We start from the raw sequence: 7634 nt of genomic DNA, 5'->3' as shown, positions 1-7634 counted from the left end.
CTGTCGGAAGGAAGGGCCCCTAGGCCCCTCCATGGAACGCCCCCTCCTTGCTCCCCCTCAACTCTTGCAACCCAGATACCCCCTTTATAGGGTACCCATATACCCCCAGGGAAAGTCCAGGAATCCTGCTGCCCACCACCCTTTGGGAAAGTCCCTTGGGAGACCCCCCAGAAGGCCTCCCAGGATGAAGGGTGCTGGGCCCACCAGTGAATTACCCAGACTTCCTGAGGGCTGATAAAGCCATTGTGAGAGTCTGGTAGAAGTCAGACCCCTCGCTCACCTTAACCCCTCCTCTTTCCCGTACAACCAGGCCTTGAATACCTCAGGTAAGGATGTAAGCCACAGGGTGGTCTTTCTATTCTGAGGGTCAAGACTGGGTCAGGACTTTGGGACATCGGAGAGTCCACTGCCTCCCTATGCCTCCCCTCCACATAGAGGGTCTAGCATTCATTCTGGTGGGCCTATCCCTCAGTAAGAGTGCCCCCTGGTCCTGGCAGACCTGTCAGAGCCCTCCTTGGTTACCCTTCCAGTCAGGGATAAGCAAGTCCACACTGACAGGCCTGACTTTGGAGTCCTGGGGGGTGGGGGGGGTGAATGAGGGGATTCTTACTCTGCCCTCACCTGTCTCCCTCTCTCTCTCTCTCTCTCCATCCTAGGGTAGGATATATGCCAAAAGGCCTGTCCTCTGGGGGCCTCTGACTTTCCTGGGGGCCTTCAAGCCCCTCTACTCAGGACGTTGGGTCTCCTCATGCCCTGCCCCTCTTCTGAGGCAGAGACACGATGAAATTCTGACACCAGCAGTTGCCTTGGCCTCATCTCAAGCATCATTCCTATTGATCCACGTCACCTCCCAGCTCCGAGCCCCAGGCTCCAAACTAGGGCATTATTTGGCACTGTGGCCTCTCCCTATGCCGCAGATGCTTGTAGGGTGGGGGCTGCCGCCAGGCCGTTCCTCTAGTACCCCGAACCCTCCCCCTCAGGTCCTCTTCTGGCACAGGGCCCAAGCTGAAGCCTCCTCCCTCCCCTGAGATGGTTAGGCGTGGCTGACTCAGAGCTGGCACAAGCCACCAGGTTCTGCCGGAAAAGAGGGCGGGACAGCGCCCTGCTCAGAGAAGACAAGCTGCCGCCCTGCCCTGCTGCTCCGTCCAGCACTCCTGCACTCCACGATGGTCCTTGCCTCCTCTGTCCGCCCCTCACCTCCTCTGTCTGCCCCCCTCCTCTTACAGGCTGCCTGCGAGGCACTCTGCCTGCTTCTGCTGGGAGCCAGCCTCCGTGGGGAGTGAGTGACTAGCCGTCTTTGGGTGGAGGGGCTGGAGGGCCAAGCAAAAGGCTTTGTACCTCCAACCACAGAGTTGCTGGCTTCTGCTCCCTCGGCCCTAAACAAGAAGGGCCCTCTGTGGGCCCAGCCCTGGTCCTGGCCGAGCGCCTTAATTCCTCTCCCCAAAACCCAGCTGCCAGTAACCTCTGCAAAGTGCCCTGAGATCCTGATGACTCACAGGATTTTGGGCAGGCTCAGTGTGGAGAGAGGGGCCACGCATGCCCAAAGCTGTGTTGTCCTATGGTGGAGTTTCAGGCATCTCGCCATTTCAGTGGGCTCTCCTGTCTTCAGTGTGTGTGTGAGGCTGGGTGCAGGCGAAGGGGACTTCTGGGATGACTGGGGACAGGGAAGACCTAGTGAGACCTAGTGTTAGGGTCCTGCCTACGTCCAGGCTCTTCCCTTGGCTCTCTGGCACTCCCCCAGTCCCCCAGAGGCCCGGGGAGGGGGAGGATCAAAGCGGGGAATGTCAACTTTCAGGACAGTCAGGCTCCCGGTGTGCTTCAGGGATCGCCCAGCCCAACCTTTCCCCCAGAAATGCAAACCCAAGCAAGTCTGAGTAGGTGAGGTGGAGGAGGTTTCTTCTGTCCCTCCTGGTCTTTGGAGCCACGGGGATGGGGATGAGGGGCTGTTTAAATCTGCGGTGCCCTTTCCTGCTGTGACACTTTGAGAAAATCCTTTCATTTCTGTGATCCCCATAGTCAGGAGCTGCAGTCGCTGAAACCACAGACGCTGGCTACCAGGTACTGCTGGATGGATTTACGCTGGCATCCGATGTCTCCACAGCTGTCCCCTCCCCTGTCTCTTCTGCTGCGCCTGGTGGTCACAGAGCCCAGCCTCAGGCTCTCTGTCTAAGGGCCTGCCCCTGATGCTTACTGGGGCTGGAAAACCCCATCTGAATCCCCTCCCAGAGGGTCCTGGACCCAAAGCTAGACACACCAGTAGGGAAAGTGGAGGTGGCCTCTCCCAAGGATGCGGCTGTGGCAAGTGTGCACGCTCAGATTATGCCAGGATGCCTGTCCTGACAGTGCAGGGATCCAGGACGCTGGGATGGACCGCAGGGTGTCTGGGCCCGCTGGTTATCCCAGGATGATATGGGACGATGTGGGGTTACTTTTCCATAATGACATTTGTGGGATTTTATTGTGTATTTGCTTGTGAATGTAACTGTGATGTTTATTTGAACGCAGACTAAGTTCCAGTGCTCACCTCCACCCTATCCAACTCCAGAGGCAGAGTCTAGGGCTTGGTGTGGGGGAATAGTCAGGAGACTGGCCCTCAGACCCTCCTCTGAGGGAGGAGGCACACTTAAGTCTGTGAAGCCAAGAAGACACTGCTCTGCTATTTCTTTGTTCAACAAATATTTATTGGGCACCTACTATGTGCTAGGCACTGTTCTGAAGACTTGGGAATCACCAGTGAACAAAATATACCTCCAACCCCTGCCCTTCTGGAGCTTAACTTCTAATGGGAAGGAAAGAGACACCATAATGAACATGAGAAGTGAATTGTGTGGTAGATTAGAAGGTGTGTAGGATAAGGGCATTCGGGAATCAGAGAGGGTTCAATTTTAGATAGGTTGGATTTCACAGGGAAAGTGACAAAGACTTGTAGTAAAGACTTGAGCAAAGACTTGTAAGAGGCAAGAGAGTGGGCCATTTGGAGATATCTGGTGAAGAGGATGCCAGGCAGAGGGGACAGGACATGCCAACGCCCTGCATGAGGTTCTATACTGGACGTGGAGTCTGTTTAAGATTCTCTGTCTCCCTCTGCCCCTCCCCCCACAACCTCCCCACTTAGAAAAAAAGAATCACTCTGGCTGCAGGAAGAAGGAGCATCAGGGAGGGGCAAGGGCTGAACCAGGGAGCTCAGTGAGGAGGCTCTCGCAGTAGTAACTCAGGTGAGGCAGATGGTGGCATAAAAGTTCGAGATGCCTTCAGATAACAGAGGCAAGATGTCCAGTATATGATGGATATACAAATCTGGGGTTTTGGAGGGAGATGAGAGCTGGGAATAAAATTTGGGGTACGACAGAAATCATGTTAAAAACGTCCATCATGGGACACCTGGGTGGCACCTGGTCATGATCCTGGAATCCTGGGATCGAGCTCCATGTTGGACTCCCTGCTCAGTGAGGAGTCTGCTTCTCCCTCTTCCTCCCCACCCCCGCCCCACTCCTGCTTGTGCCCTCTCTCTCTCTCTCAAATAAATAAAATCTTAAAAAACAAAAAGCAAAAAACGTCCATCATGCTCTCACAGAATGCAGGTGGGAATCTACTCTGGCATAATCTTTCTGGAGGACAATTTGGCAATATCTCAAATATTAATAAATACATACCCTTTGGCTAAGCAATTCTAATTCCACAATATTATTCTATTATTCTATTATCTAATTCTGTGATCTTATCTGTATGTTATATATAAAAATATTGTACAAGGTGAAGTTCATTAGTGGGCTCCTGGTTAAATAACCTTATTTCCATATGGTGGGTTGTCTTGCATCTGTTTTAAAAATAAACACACAGGGGCGCCTGGGTGGCTCAGTGGGTTGGGCCCCTGCCTTCAACTCAGGTCATGATGTCAGGATCCTGGGAAATCAGCCCCACATCAGGCTCTCTGCTCAGCGGGGAGCCTGCCTACCCCCCTCTCTCTGCCTGCCTCTCTGCCTACTTGTGATCTCTGTCAAATAAATAAATAAAATCTTTAAAAAATAAAAATAAATAAAAACAAGCACACAAACAAAAGTTCTGGTCAGCAAAACAGGTCATCAAATGAAGAATGCAGCTCCAGGGATTCCCTCTATGCTAAGAGGTCTGCCTGGAGGAAAAAGCTGGTTCTAAAGGTGGCTCGAGCCCTCTGTTTCTGGTGCAGAGTTTGAACCATGCTTTTGGTCTGTTAGCGGGCAAACAGAAATCGAATGCGGGAGGCAGAATGGGGGATGGATCCAATTTGTCAGGCAGAGAGAGACCAGTGGCAGAGGGAGATCGGTTTGGTGGGGTGGGAAGCACAGAGGAGATGGAAAAGCAAGGCAAAAGAGGAAGAGGCAGCAGCCCAGGATGACCAGGACCGAGGAGCAGCTGTTGCCACTGGAGGCACTGGACGGCTGCCGGAGACCTCAGCCTGGACAGACCAGAGGGGTCTGAAGCCAGAAGGTGGGAGGAGTCACAGAAAAAGGGGAACCGTCTCCCAGGCTGGGGCAGATTCCCTGTGACCTTCTCAAGGTTGTCTGGAGGCAGGTCGGAGAGGCCAAAAGTGAGGGTAAGAATCCACTGTCCTGTCTGTCCCCGAGACAGGGAGCCTCCACAGGAACTGCTCCTAACCAACAAGACCACCCAGTCTGGGCTGGCCCACTCCTTATACTAGAGCACCAGGGGCCCCCCAGACTGTTCTGCTTCCCTTTCCACCCACAGTTCCTTCCTGCGCCACTGGGGGCTTTGCATGTGTGTGGATGACTGGACAGGCCAGCCTGCTTGCTCTAGTTCTGTCCACCTCCACCTCCTTCCACAGCGGTCAGCAATGGGGGAAAGGCTTTAAAACAGAGGCCTGCACAGGACCTGTCAATGGGCTCAGGATTTGGGGGCAGATCCTTCTGGGGTCCCAAGTACTGGAAGGGTGGGGGCAGGGCATGACTCTTTGGTCTTCCCACTCCGTAGAGAAGGGTGCAGCTCGGGAAGAGCCAGAGCAGGGTCCTCTCTGAGGACTGGAAAAGTACCGGAAAGGACAGATGAGGGAGCCAAGCCTACCCAAGGGAAGCGGTAGTGGCCCAGGTCAGTGGGCAAACATCCTGGCACTCATCTCAGGAAGTGGGTTTCAACTGTAGGGCAAGCCGACTCACCCCAAGAGGAAAAAGCAGCTAGCTGTATCAGCGGTGAGCAGAAGCCGTAGTATGCCAGTGATGCCGGCCCACGTGATGTCAAGCGGCTGGCCTGGACAAGCCTGGTCCTTTCTCCCATTTCAGTGGAGATAATCCCTCCTCTGGTTGCCCACACATGCTATCTGGGAGTCATTCTGAGCTCCTCTTACTTCCGTTATCCATCAGTAGGTCTTGTGACTTCTCTGTCTTACAGGTCCCTGATCAATTCCTCCCCCTAACCCAAGCTCCTAATCCATCTCTTTCCTAACTTCTGCATGGATGCACTTTCCTAATCCATCCCTAGTTTCCTAATTTGTCACCCTGACACCTCTTGCCTCCCTCCAGTCTGTTCTTTCATGGCAACCAGAGTGATTTTAGTAAAACACAGAGCTGACCCTGATATGCCCCGGTGAAGACACTTGATGGCCCTTCTAATTGTACTCAGAGTAGTTTGTTTTTTTTATTTTAATATTTTTTTAGATTTTATTTATTCATTTATTTGACAGACAGAGATCACAAGTAGGCAGAGAGGCAGGCAGAGAGAGAGGAAAGGAAGCAGGCTCCCCGCTGAGCAGAGAGCCCCACGTGGGGGCTTGATCCCAGGACCCTGGGATCAGGACCTGAGCTGAAGGCAGAGGCTTTAACCCACTGAGCCACCCAGGCGCCCCTGTACTCAGAGTAGTTTAAATTCCCCACTGTTGGGGCTTCCTCTTAAAAATCTTTTAAAAAAATTCTTTAAAAATAAATAAATAAATCCCCCACTCTAGCCTACAGACCTGCTTATGATCTGGCACTCAACTCCCAGCTTCATTCCTCTGGCTCAAACTCTGAAGTTCATTTCCTGAACTTCCTTCATTTCTTTCCATATGTACCTGCTCTCGTCCCACTTTGATACAATGGGTTCCCTCTGCCCAGATGCCCTTTTTTCTCCTCTCCTGGCTTATTCCTACTCATTCTTTTTTTTTTTTTCTTTTCTCTTCCCACGGTTTAAAAAATGGGAGTATAATTTGTATGCAGCAAAATTCATCCTTTATGGTCCTGTGGGGTTTGACAAATTCATACAGTTGCGCAACCACCACCACAATAAAGAACAATTCTCTCACCCCAGGAAATTTCCTCAGGCTCCTTTGGAGCCAACACTAGCTTCCATGACCAGCTCCTGGCAACCACTGATCTGTTTTCTGTTTTGTTTTTGTTGGTCTGGGCGTGGAGCCCAACATGGGGCTTGAACTCATGAACCTGAGCTGAGACCAAGAGTCCAAAGCTTACCAGATCGAGCCACCCAGGACCCCCCCCCCCCAACTGTTTTCTGTCTTGCATTTTCCAGAATGTCCTAAAAATGGAACCATTATGTATCTAGCCTTTTGAGAATGGTTTCTTCTACCAGCATAAAGCATTTGATATTCATTTCTGCTGTTGTATCAACATTCCTGTTTCCTCTTAATTGCTGAGAGCATTTGTGGTATAGATGTACCACAATTTATCCTTTAGCCAGTGGATAGGACATTTGGGTTTTTTCCAGATTTTGGTGATGATTAATAAAGCCATCATAAACATTTGGGCACAGGGTTTTGTGTGCACATAGGCTTTCATTTCCTTTGGGAAAATACCTAGAAGGGGGCCTGTTATATGTAAAACATTCCTAAGAAACTGCCAAACGCTTTTCCAGAGCTGCTGTACCAGTTGGTATTCCCACGGCAACGCAACAACTGGAGTTTCTCCACATCATGACCAGCACTCCTCTAGTACATTTATTTATTAACTTTTTGACATTCTACTAAGTGTGTAGTGTTATCGCACTGTGGTTTTAATTTCCACTTTAATTTCCTTGATGACTAATGATGGAGATTTAAAAAAAAATCTCTGCCTGGTCTTCACTTTGTCCAAAAAGCCACTGTTCACGCTCCCACTGATTAAGCTCCTGTCCTTTGTGGTTCCCTGACAACCAACCTTTATTGCCACCTTGGGCTTAACCCACTAAACTACCAAACTACCATTGTTTTCCAGTTCCCTCCCTGTTCACCACCCTGGTTTCCTAATCTGTCTGTCTGTCTCTCTCTCTCTCTCTCTCTCTCACACACACACACACACACACACACACACACACACACATACACGACTGAGGGCAGAAGCAACATCTTACTTCCTTTGCTATCTTCAGCTCCCAGCACAAACCTGAAACAGAATCTTTATACAATAAATATTAAATGAGTGTATAATTGCTTAACAAATTAGAGAACAGAGGATGGAGAGAGGTTGTTAGGAGCCAGGTTTGCAACCAGACTGGCCTGGCTGTGCCAATGAACCATTCTCCACTGGTGCCCCACACTAAGCTCCCTTTAACAAGGTCGACGCAAAACATGCGTTTATCACCACGACGACGACACCCAACGCCCCCAGCCCCCGCCCCCCGCAGAGGGAGGCAAAGCGGAAGGCGCGAAGCCGGAAGCGGAAGGGCGGCAAGGA

The sequence above is a fragment of the Lontra canadensis genome, unplaced genomic scaffold, assembly GCF_010015895.1.
Source record: "Lontra canadensis isolate GAN:19392208 unplaced genomic scaffold, GSC_riverotter_1.0 scaffold20, whole genome shotgun sequence".
Lineage (NCBI taxonomy): Eukaryota > Metazoa > Chordata > Mammalia > Carnivora > Mustelidae > Lontra > Lontra canadensis.
This window is presented reverse-complemented; position numbering follows the sequence as displayed.